Below are 12,360 nucleotides of genomic sequence, written 5' to 3' on the forward strand. Positions count from 1 at the left end.
TTTAAATTTGTTTTTCTCATTTTATTTTTTATTATGTATTTATTTATTTTAATTAAAGTTTATTAGGGTGACAATGGTTAATAAAGTTACATAGGTTTCAAGTGTACAATTCTGGAATACATCATGTATACATCATATTGTGTGTTTACCACCCAGAGTTAGTCCTCCCATCATCAGATATTTTTGTCCTCTGCTGGTTTGTAATTCATAATCTCTGACATTTTAACATGTGTATTTAATGAAAACTGGAAACTTCCTTGCCCCCCAGAATACGAGTTCCTAAGAACATTATTACTATGATAACTATCCTCTTAACTAATCAACTTCTATTTTTATGTGCTAAATTTTCTCTATTTTTATCCCAGTAAAAAAGAATTATTAGTATTTGAAACACTGGATATTTGTTTACCTATAACCACATACCTACAACTTTCTTACATGCATTATTCTTTTTTAAATCTCACAATATAATTACTGATATTCAATATCAGCTATATCTTAATTTATCTTATTTCAACATCAGAAAACATTTCAACTTCTCATCTGTTTAATACAATGTGTTATTTCACTTGCATATTTTTTTCTGAAAGACAAAGATATGCCCCATTTTAGACTACTGATTTTTCCTTATTTGTACTGAAATTGTGGTGAAACCACAATTGAACGTTTAAGAAAATATTGTGAAAATCATTTAAGTCACATTGACTTTTTTTTTTAATTGAGGAATATTGGGGAACAGTATGTTTCTCCAGGACCCATCAGTTCCAAGTTGTTGTCCTTCAATCTAGTTGTGGAGGGCCCTCAGCTCCAAGTCCACTCCCCGTTTGCAATCATCAGTTGCAGGGTGCACAGCCCACTATCCCATGCGGGAATTGAACCGGCACGCTTGCTGTTGAGAGCTTGATCTCTAACCAACTGAGTCATCGGCTACCCCTCTGGAAGCTCAGCGGCAGCTTATTATCTTCAATCTAGTTGTGGAAGGCACAGCTCACTGGCCCATGTGGGAATCGAACTGGCAACCCTGTTGTTCAGGGCTCAAGCTCTAACCAACTGAGCCATTTGGCCACCACCCTTAAGTCCCACTTGACTTATGCAGCCAATGTCTTTCTTTTTCACTTCTATCAATAGGTCCTTAGGAGCACCATCAACTTAAGGTTTTTACTATATACACTTATACTATGTAAGTTTTTTCTTAATATTGTGACAAGTAAATATAAGAGAATATTTAAGTAATAATAAATGAGGATGTCCTCTGCTTCTCCTTTTCACATTATCACATTACAAAGGTATGCAATATTCATAATATATTTTAAAACATTCCTAATCTGGGTTCTTAGTAGAGTGTAGGTCAAGTTCTAAAATATATCATCATTTCATTGTTGTAGAAATAGCCCTGTGTCTCAAAGCAAAATAATCTGAATTAAAAATAAAAAGATATATATATTTTTTAAATATATATATATATATATATATATATATATATATATATATATCTTTACTTTAATCTCCCCACACAACCCAAACAAACAAAAGTAAAACCTGACTTTGAAAAGGATTTCTAATAAATAAAATGGCTAATGTGGTTTGCAGTGTTTTAACAATTGTGTTTTAAAGAGATAAAGATTTCTTGCTATCTTGATGTGCAAAGAATCAACTTAGAAATTATTTCCTCAGGATCAATGTCACTGGGCTAGGTGAATAAAGTTATTTCTTACTTGATCTTTTAACAAAACAATCTTCTAAATTTATATCAAGTTGGGGGACCTTGGTATTAATGATGCATATGATCTAATATCTTTGTTTCTAGTTCAGTTACTTTTTAAAGCCTGTGGAAAATAGCCATTTGATCTTCAACATAGGCAAATTCATAAAGATTGGTGGAGGAAAAGAAAAAAGGATCAATATTTTCATATAAACCTCAATTTAGAAGTTCCACAGCATTGATAGCTTTAATCAGATAGTCTTATCTGTCTTTGGTATATGTCAAACAATTCACTACTGTAAATATAAGGAACTGGTAATGAATAGCACCAATTTAAAGTAGTCATTACAGCTTTAAGCCCTATATCCTTAAAGAGTGTGAGCCTGCATAATTTTTAACCAGAAGCAGTTTTAAATGGAATATATAACATCAGCCATTTAAACTAACAGGTAAATTAGAACCAATACAAACTTTAATCTATTTTGAATGCCAGTTCCATGCTTATAAATTTTGTTGGTAGGTTGTGAAAGTAAAAGAGCTACAATGGTCTACATTCTCATCAAACATATATCACAGTAACAAATGAGTTGGTGTATTCATGGAATCGAATTATATTCTGTATAGTGAAAAATTTGAGCACGTGGCAAATAAATATTTGGGTGCGATTATGAAACAATGCACTGGTTTCTATCACATAATCTAATCCATTCACAGAGGTTTCAGGAAGGTTAATGACACATTTTCTTTTCTCTAATTAGCCTTAGAAAAAGCGATGTTCTCTCTCTCTCTCTCTCTCTCTCTCTCTCTCTCTCTCTCTCTCTCTCTCTCATTTTTTCCCCTCAGAGAGCTACTGCAGGAAAATGCATTAGGATGAGAAATTATAAATGGAGAATTCATAACCTATAATCTTTCAGTGAAATTTTATTCTTTAGGTTTACAGAAAAAAATGGAGGCAGAATTTATGTCTCAGTCCTTAATTTTCTTGTCTCTTAATTTTTCCCTTCATCCCTAGATGGGTCTTTTTATTCTTTTCCATGTATATTAGATCTACTCCTTTCAAATATTAATGTCACATATTATATTTATATATTAATGTTAAATATTATTACTGATATAAATGTTAAAGATTTCTCTAAATGACCCAGTTCATACCAATCTAGTATCTATAAAACAGTTAAATATTTATTTAGATGTCACTTTGCATTATTTTCTCGAGGTGTTTTGAATGTAGGACTTTTCTCCTAACAATATTGCAAGCTTCTGGAGGACAAACTTTAATAAACACTTTTAAGTTTTTATCTTACATAACCTCCCATAACTGGACATACTTGCTATGTCATTCCTTGACATTTTTCTTCCCTTGCCTTCTAGAACATCATCCTTTTTTTTTTATTAGTTTCAGGTGCACAAGACAAAGTAATACTTAGACGTTTATCATTTATATCCCTCACACTGTGTGAACCCCCTCCCCCTATCCACTATCCCTCTGACATCGCACAGAGCCATTACATTTCCACTGTCTCTATTTCTAATGCTGTACTCCACTTCTTGTAAGTATATACATACATACATATACACACACACACACACACACACATATATATATATATATATATATATATATATATATATATATATATACACATATATACATATTACGTAATATATAAAATTATAGTTGGCATTCATTATTGTTCAGCTTCAGCTTCAGGTGTACAGTGCAGTGATCAGGCATCTACATCATCCCTGAGGTGGTCTCCCAAATGGGACAAGTGTCCATCGGATACCCTACAAAATCTTTACAACATTATTGATTACATTCCCCAAATTAATTTTCAAAACCCCGTGGCCATCTTGTGGTTACTGACTGTTTTCTAATCCCCTCACCTTCCCCCTTATCCCCACCCCCCTCCCATCTAGCAACCCTCAGTTTTTCCTCTATGTCTCCAAAACTGTTTCTGATTAGTTCATTCACTTATTCTTTTCTTTAGATTCCACATATAAGTGAGATCATATGGTATTTGTCTTTCTCTGTCTGACTTATTTCACTTAACATAATGTTCTCTAGGTCCATCCATGTTGTTGCAAATGGTAAGATTTCTTTCTTCTTTATGGCTGCATAATACTCCATTGTATAAATGTACCACAGTTTCTTAATCCAGTCATCTACCGATGGGCATTTTGGTTGTTTCCATGTCTTGGCTATTGTGTATAGTGCTGCAATAAACATAGGAGTGCATAAAGATTTTTGAATTAGAGTTTTGGATTTCTCCGCATAGATACCTAGGAGTGGAATTGTTGGATCATAAGGTAGTTCCATTTTCAGATTTTTGAGTTACCTCCATACTGTTTTCCATAGTGGCTGCACCAATCTGCAATCCCACCAACAGTGCACAAGCGTTCCTTTTCTCCACATCCACATCAGCACTTGTTGTTTGTTGATTTATTGATGATAGCCATTTTGACTGGGGTGAAGTGGTATCTCATTGTGGTTTTTATTTGCATTTCTCTGATGGTTAGTGAGGTTGAGCATTTCTTCATATGTCTGTTTGCCATCTGTATGTCCTTTTTAGAAAAGTATCTCTGCATGTCTTCTGCCCATTTTTCAATTGGGTTGTTTGTTTTTTTGGAGTTGAGTAGAGTGAGTTTTCTATAAATTTGTGATATTAACCCCTGATCGGATATATCATTGGCAAATATCTTTTCCCATTCAGTAGGATCCCTTTTTGTTTTATTGATGGTTTCCTTTGCTGTGAAAAAACTTTTTAGTTTGATGTAATCCCACATGTTTATTTTTTCTCTTACTTCCTTCGTGCGAGGGGATATATCAGTAAAAATCTTACTCTGGGTAATGTCTGTGAAGTTTCTTCCTATATTTTCTTCTAGGAATTTTATGGTTTCAGATCTTACATTTAAGTCTTTAAGCCATTTTGAATTTATTTTTGTATATGGTGTAAGGAGGTGGTCCAGCTTCATTTTTTGCATGTGTCTGTCCAGGTTTCCCAGCACCATTTATTGAATAGACTGTCTTTACCCCACCATACATTCTTGCTTCCATTGTCATAGATTAAATGGCCATATAGGCATGGATTTATTTCTGGACTCTCTATTCTGTTCCATTGATCTATGTGTCTGTTTTTATGCCAGTACCATGCTGTTTTGATTACTGTAGCCTTGTAGTATAATTTGATGTCAGGTATTGTTATACCTCCCACTTTGTTCTTATTTCTCAAGATTGCTGAGGCTATCCGGGGTCTTTTATGGTCCCATATAAATTTTAGGATTATATGTTCTATTTCTGTGAAAAACGTCATTGGTAGTTTGATAGGAATTGCGTTGAATATGTATATTGCCTTAGGCAGTATGGACATTTTAACTATATTAATTCTTCCTATCCATGAACATGGTATGTGTTTCCATCTATTTGTATCTTCTTTCATTTCTTTCTTCAGTGTCTTATAATTTTCTGAGTACAGATCTTTTACTTCTTTGGTTAAATTTATTCCCAGGTATTTTATAGTCTTTGGAGCAATTGTAAATGGGATTGTTTTTTAATTTCTCCTTCTGATGTTTTATTATTGGTATATACAAATGCAACTGATTTCTGAATATTAATTTTGTATCCTGCTACTTTACTAAATTCATCTATCAGCTCTAATAGTTTCTTGGTGGAGTCTTTAGGGTTCTCTATATATAGTATCATGTCATCTGCATATAATGACAATTTTACTTCCTCCTTACCGATTTGGATGCCTTTTATTTCTTTTTCTTGTCTGATTGCTGTGGCTAGAACTTCCAGCACTATGTTGAATAGAAGTGGAGAAAGTGGGCAACCTTGTCTTGTTCCTGATCTTAGGGGGAATGGTTTTAGCTTTTCCCCATTGAGTATGATGTTAGCTGTGGGTTTATCATATATGGCCTTTATTATGTTGAGTTATGATCCCTCTATTCCCACTTTCTTAAGGGTTTTTATCATAAATGGCTGCTGGATTTTATCAAATGCTTTTTCTGCATCTATCGATATGATCATGTGATTTTTATTTTTCATTTTGTTAATGTGGTGTATCACATTAATTGATTTGTGGATGTTGAACCACCCTTGCATACCAGGGATGAATCCCACTTGATCATGGTGTATGATCTTTTTAATGTATTGCTGAATTCTGTTCGCTAATATTTTGTTGAGGATTTTTGCATCTATGTTCATTAGAGATATCGGCCTGTAGTTTTCTTTTTTTGTGGTGTCTTTGTCTGATTTTGGGATCAGGGTGATAGTGGCTTTGTAAAAGTGTTTGGGAGTCTTCCTCCTTCTGGATTTTTGGAAGAGCTTGAGGAGAATAGGTGATAATTCTTTTTGAACGTTTTGTAAAATTCACCTGTAAAGCCATCTGGTCCAGGGCTTTTGTTTGTTGGGAGATTGTTGATTACTGATTCAATTTCCCTGGTGGTAATCAGTCTATTCAGGCTTTCTGTTTCTTCTTGAGTTAGCCTTGGAAGGTTGTACGCCTCTAGAAAATTGTCCATTTCTTCCAGATTGTCAAATTTCTTGGCATATAGTTGCTCATAGTAATTTCTTAATTTTTTTTTGTATTTCTACGGTGTCTGTTGTCACTTCTCTCTTTATTTCTGATTTTATTAATTTGGGTCCTCTCCTTTTTTTAATGAGTCTGGCTAAAGGTTTGTCAATTTTGTTTATCTTCTCTAAGAACCAACTCTTGGATTCATTGATCTTTTGTATTGTTTTTCTGGTTTCTATTTCATTTATTTCTGCTCTGATCTTTGTTATCTCCTTCCTTGTACTCCCTCTGGGCTTATTTTGCTGTTCTTTTTCCAGATCCCTTAAGTGTGAAGATAAACTGTTGATTAGTGATGTTTCTTGTTTCTTTAGGTAGGCCTGCAATGCTATGAATTTCCCTCTTAGGACTGCTTTCGCAGCATCCCATAGATTTTGGGTCATCGTGTTTTCATTTTCGTTTGTCTCGAGATATCTTTTGATTTCTTCCTTGATCTCCTGGTTGACCCATTCATTATTTAGTAACATGTTATTCAGCCTCCATGAATTGGTGTGTCTTCCAGTTTTTTTCCTGTAGTTCATTTCTAATTTCATAGCACTGTGGTCAGAGAAGACAATTGGTATGATTTCAATTTTCTTAAATTTATCAAGACTTGTTTTGTGGCCTAACATATGGTCTATCTTGGAAAATGTTCCATGTGCGCTTGAGAAGAACGTGTATTCTGCAGCATTGGGGTGAAATGCTCTGAAAATATCGATTAAATCCAAGTGGTCCAATGTGTCATTTAAGATTGTTGTTTCCATATTGATTTTCTGTCTGGAAGACCTGTCCCTTGTTGTCAGAGGTGTGTTGAAGTCCCCTACTATGATAGTGTTACTGTTGATCTCTGTCTTTATGTCAGTCAATATCTGTTTTATATATTTAGGTGCTCCTATGTTGGGTGCATAGATGTTTACTAGGGTTATGTCCTCTTGTCGGATCAATCCTTTATTATTATATAGTGCCCATATTTGTCTTTTAATATGTTCTTCATTTTAAAGTCTATTTTGTCAGATATAAGTATTGCAACTCCAGCTTTTTCTCATTTCCATTTGCATGAAATATCTTACTCCAACCCTTCACTTTCTGCCTGTGTGTGTCTTTTGATCTGAGGTGAGTCTCTTGTATACAGCATATACAAGGGTCTTGCTTTCTTATCCACTCAGCCACCCCTATGTCTCTTGATTGGAGCATTTAATCCATTTACATTTAAAGTGATTATTGATAGGTACATAGTTATTGCCATTTTTAAATTTGTAGTTAGATTGTTTTCATCTTTCTTCTATTTACAGAAGTCCTTTTAGTATTTCTTGCAATGCTGGCTTGGTGGTAGTAAATTCCTTTAGCTTATTCTTTTCTGGGAAGCTCTTTATCTCTCCATCAACTTTAAATGATAGCCTTGCTGGATAAAGCAATCTAGGTTGTAGGCCTTTGTTTTCCATCACTTTGAGTATCTCCTGCCACTCCCTCCTGGCCTTCAATGTTTCTGTAGAAAAGTCATTTGATAGTCTTATGGGAGTTCCTTGTATGTAACCCTCTGTCTTTCTCTTGCTGCTTTTAGGATTCTCTCTTTGTCTTTAACCTTTGCCATTTTAACTATAATGTGTCTTGGTGTGGACCTGTTTGGGTTTATCCTGGTTGGAACTCTCTGCACTTCCTGGGCTTGTATGTTGGTTTCCTTCATCAGGTTAGGGAAGTTTTGGACATTATTACTTCAAATATGTTCTCAATCCCTTGCTTCCTCTCTTCACCTTCTGGTATTCCTATGATGCATGTTGTTGCGCTTGATGTTATCCCAGAGGTCTCTTAAACCATCTTCATTGTTTTTTATTCTTTTTTCTTTCTGTTGTTCTGTTTGGGTGATCTCTGCTAACTTGTCTTCTAAGTCGCTGATTCGATCCTCTGCTTCATCTAACCTGCTGTTAATTCCTTCAAGTGAGTTCTTTATTTCAGTAATTGTGTTCTTTAGTTCTAACTGGTTGTTCATTATGATTTCTACATCCTTCTTTATGTCGTCTCTAAGCTCCTTAAACATTCTTATCATCAGTGTTCTGAACTCTGTCTCTGATAGGTTGGTTACCTCTGTTTCATTTGGTTCCATTTCTGGAGGTTTCTTCTGTTCTTTTATTTGGGACATGTTTCTTTGTTTCCCCATTCTGGCTGACTCTCTGTGTTTGCTTGATGTATTAGGTAGATCCCCTAGAGTTCTTAGTTCTTGCTGGGTTATCTTATGTAGTATGTGTCCTTTATATTTGACTTGCACTACTTCGTTCTTCTCCTCTGCGTGTGCTCCAAAGGTGACTCTTGTGTTGTGTATATTGTCCTGTTAAAGAAGATCTTTAATTGCTTTTCGCTTGTGAGTAGGTGGGGTTAACTCCTAGGCTGACTAGTTGTGAGACTTGGCTCTGCCCACCGCAGGGTGTTCTGCTGCGTGAGGGTTGACCACTTAAATGTGGTTTGGCCTCTATGGGCTCTTGTGCCTGTAGAGAATTCCCTCTGGGTGTGTCACTTGTAGGTCAAACCCGGTAGTACTCTGGTTTGGTCTGGAGTTGGCCTCTGGGTATGTTGAATCTTGTGCCTCTTAAGCTGGGCCCTGGTAGGGCAATTTCAGAACAAAGCAAATCACCAAGCACAACAACAACAACAAAGAAAAAATCAAATACATTCACATGTAAAAATAACCAACAACCCCCACTCAACACAGCAAAATTATCCAAGATATAAAGACAAAACAAAACAAAACAAAAAACAGCGCCAGTCTTGGCTTAAGCCCACCAAGAAATCTCCAGGTTGTCCTCTGCTGTACCAAAGAGCCCCTGCGTATTGTGCAGGCAAAGCCGGTCACCTGGTGCCCAGAGTGACATTGGGACTGCAGATATAGTTGCGTAGGCCTGAGGGGTCTGAATGGTAGTTTCTATAAAGTCAGTGCAGATTTGCCCTTGCCTGCACATATGCGCACTGAGAGTAGCACCACCAGCCCTGTGTCTAATTCTCCTGAGTCTTAGGGCACTTCTTCCGTGTGTGTGTGTGTGTGTGTGTGTGTGTGTGTGTGTGTAGCCATAGCTGCATATGACACTTACTGCTGATCCCTGGGAGTGCCTCCGCAGTTGTAATTGCACCGCCCTAGGCAGGCCAGAAAAGGTGGTGGCTGGGGATGGAGGAGTCTCTTCTCTCCTAGCCCAGCAAAAATCACACTCTTCCCAGCCTCTTCCCTGGGTCAGAGCTGCACGCCAGTCTTCCCAGAGCCTGAGGCTAAGGCTCCTCTGTAATCTGACACCACTCCTCAGTTCAGGGGCCAGTTTAAGTCTCTGGAAGGGTGAGGGTAGGGTTGGAAGAGTGGGGGGAGGGGCCCAGGTATGGAATTTGTGTCGTTTGTCCGGCCTAGGGCCCAACTGGAGGTATCAGCTGAGGTTATTGCCTCAAATGCTGGATATGCTGTCCCCTCAGCAGGAGAGATCAGCTGTGGGACGCAGGGAAAGAGCCCACCTCCTAGCTTTTGTGTTCTCTGCTCTGTGCTGGGATCCCTGCATCTCTGCAGCTACGGATGCTGGCCGTGTTTCCACTGCCACAGATGCAGGCTGCCTTTCCACAGCTGCAGATGCGGGCCACATTTCCACAGCCGCAGATTCCAGCCAAGTTTCCACAGACACAGATGCGGGCCGCTTCTCTGTCGACGCATATGTGGGCCACGTCTCCACAGCCACAGGTGTGGACCGCGCCCCCACAGCCGCAGATGTGAGCCGCGTCTCCAGTTCGCTCCCTTCCCTCTTCCCCTGCTCACCCAATTTGCCCACCTTCAAGTAATCCTTGCACGAGTCTCTTAGCTGTTCTGCGTGATCAGCAGAGAGTCCTTTGATGGGTTATAGATGTTCAATTTGTGATAAGATCTGGAGGAGAACTCAAAAAGTGCACCCTGCTGCCACCATTCCTATGACGTCACCTCACGATGTGTACATCATCCTTTTTTTAAATTTCACTCTTGCCTCATTAACTAGTCCATCTTAGCCTCCTTTGCTAATTACTGACCATCTTCCCAACTAAAAAATGCTCTTCTCTGTGAACACTTTCAGCATAGGTAAGCTCATCATTTGAATGGTTTCAAACCATGCATTCTGATGACTTCCAAATGGTTATCTTCAGCCTCTCTCTCTCTTGAGCTCCAGACTTGTTTACTTGGATTTTTAATGAAAATCTCAGATTTACTAGGTCCAAATTGGAAATCTTGCTTTCTCCTTCAAAATTTGTACACACTTCAGTGTTTTACTTCTAACATAAGTGCTACCATCACACAGCAAGTTGCTCAGTCCCCAAACTTAGGATTTATAATTTCTCATGCTAAAGTATTTTGCTACAGCAGCTTTCTGGAAAAACACATACAGACACACACACACACACACACACACACACACGAGAGAGAGAGAGAGACAGAGAGAGAGACAGACAGACAGACAGACAGACACATCACTTTTCGTAAGGCTAGTAAGAGGGGAAAAAACAGTCTCATTAACCTCTCCTAGTCTCTTCTCTCTATATTACAGCTTATATCCAATTCACCAGGACACCTTTTCAATTATGCCTTCAAAAATGTGTCTGAAGGGGCCAATGGGTGTCTCAGTTGGTTAGAAGATGAACTCTGGGCAATGGGGCTGCTGGTTCGATTCCCACATGGGGCAGTGAGCTGCCTCTGCAACCAGAACGTAGTCAATGAGCTGCGGCTCACCTCCTGGGTGACCAGATGGCTTCCTTGGTTGGAGCGCAGGTTCTCAACCACAGATTGCTGGTTCGACTCCTTGACTCCGTGGGCTCAGCCCCTGCAACTAGCATTGAACAAGGCACCTTGAGCTGAGCTGCCACTGAGCTCCTGGATGGCTCAGTTGGTTGGAGTGTGTCCTCTCAACCACAAGGTTGCGGTTCGACTCTCACAAGGATGGTGGGCTATACCCCTGCAACTAAGATTGAAAGGACAACAACTTGACTTGGAAAAGTCCCAGAAGTACACGTTGTTCCCCAATAAAGTCCTGTTCCCCTTCCCAATTAAAAAAAAGTGTCTGAAAAACCAGTGATTCTTTTTTACGTTAATACTACCTGGCCCAAACCATCATCACATCTAATTGGCACTATTTCAGTAGCTTTCTATAATATTAGATCTCATTAGGTCTCACACTTTTTCCTTGTCACATTATATTTGCACAAACTCATTTGGTTCTCCACAAGAAGCCATGATGCTTTTTTAAAAGAATAAATCCCATCAAACTGTGGGACGCAGGGAAAGAGCCCACCTCCTAGCTTTTGTGTTCTCTGCTCTGTGCTGGGATCCCTGCATCTCTGCAGCTACGGATGCTGGCCGTGTTTCCACTGCCACAGATGCAGGCTGCCTTTCCACAGCTGCAGATGCGGGCCACATTTCCACAGCCGCAGATTCCAGCCAAGTTTCCACAGACACAGATGCGGGCCGCTTCTCTGTCGACGCATATGTGGGCCACGTCTCCACAGCCACAGGTGTGGACCGCGCCCCCACAGCCGCAGATGTGAGCCGCGTCTCCAGTTCGCTCCCTTCCCTCTTCCCCTGCTCACCCAATTTGCCCACCTTCAAGTAATCCTTGCACGAGTCTCTTAGCTGTTCTGCGTGATCAGCAGAGAGTCCTTTGATGGGTTATAGATGTTCAATTTGTGATAAGATCTGGAGGAGAACTCAAAAAGTGCACCCTGCTGCCACCATTCCTATGACGTCACCTCACGATGTGTACATCATCCTTTTTTTAAATTTCACTCTTGCCTCATTAACTAGTCCATCTTAGCCTCCTTTGCTAATTACTGACCATCTTCCCAACTAAAAAATGCTCTTCTCTGTGAACACTTTCAGCATAGGTAAGCTCATCATTTGAATGGTTTCAAACCATGCATTCTGATGACTTCCAAATGGTTATCTTCAGCCTCTCTCTCTCTTGAGCTCCAGACTTGTTTACTTGGATTTTTAATGAAAATCTCAGATTTACTAGGTCCAAATTGGAAATCTTGCTTTCTCCTTCAAAATTTGTACACACTTCAGTGTTTTACTTCTAACATAAGTGCTACCATCACACAGCAAGTTGCTCAGTCCCCAAA

This window comes from Rhinolophus sinicus, chromosome X, assembly GCF_036562045.2.
Source record: "Rhinolophus sinicus isolate RSC01 chromosome X, ASM3656204v1, whole genome shotgun sequence".
Classification (NCBI taxonomy): domain Eukaryota; kingdom Metazoa; phylum Chordata; class Mammalia; order Chiroptera; family Rhinolophidae; genus Rhinolophus; species Rhinolophus sinicus.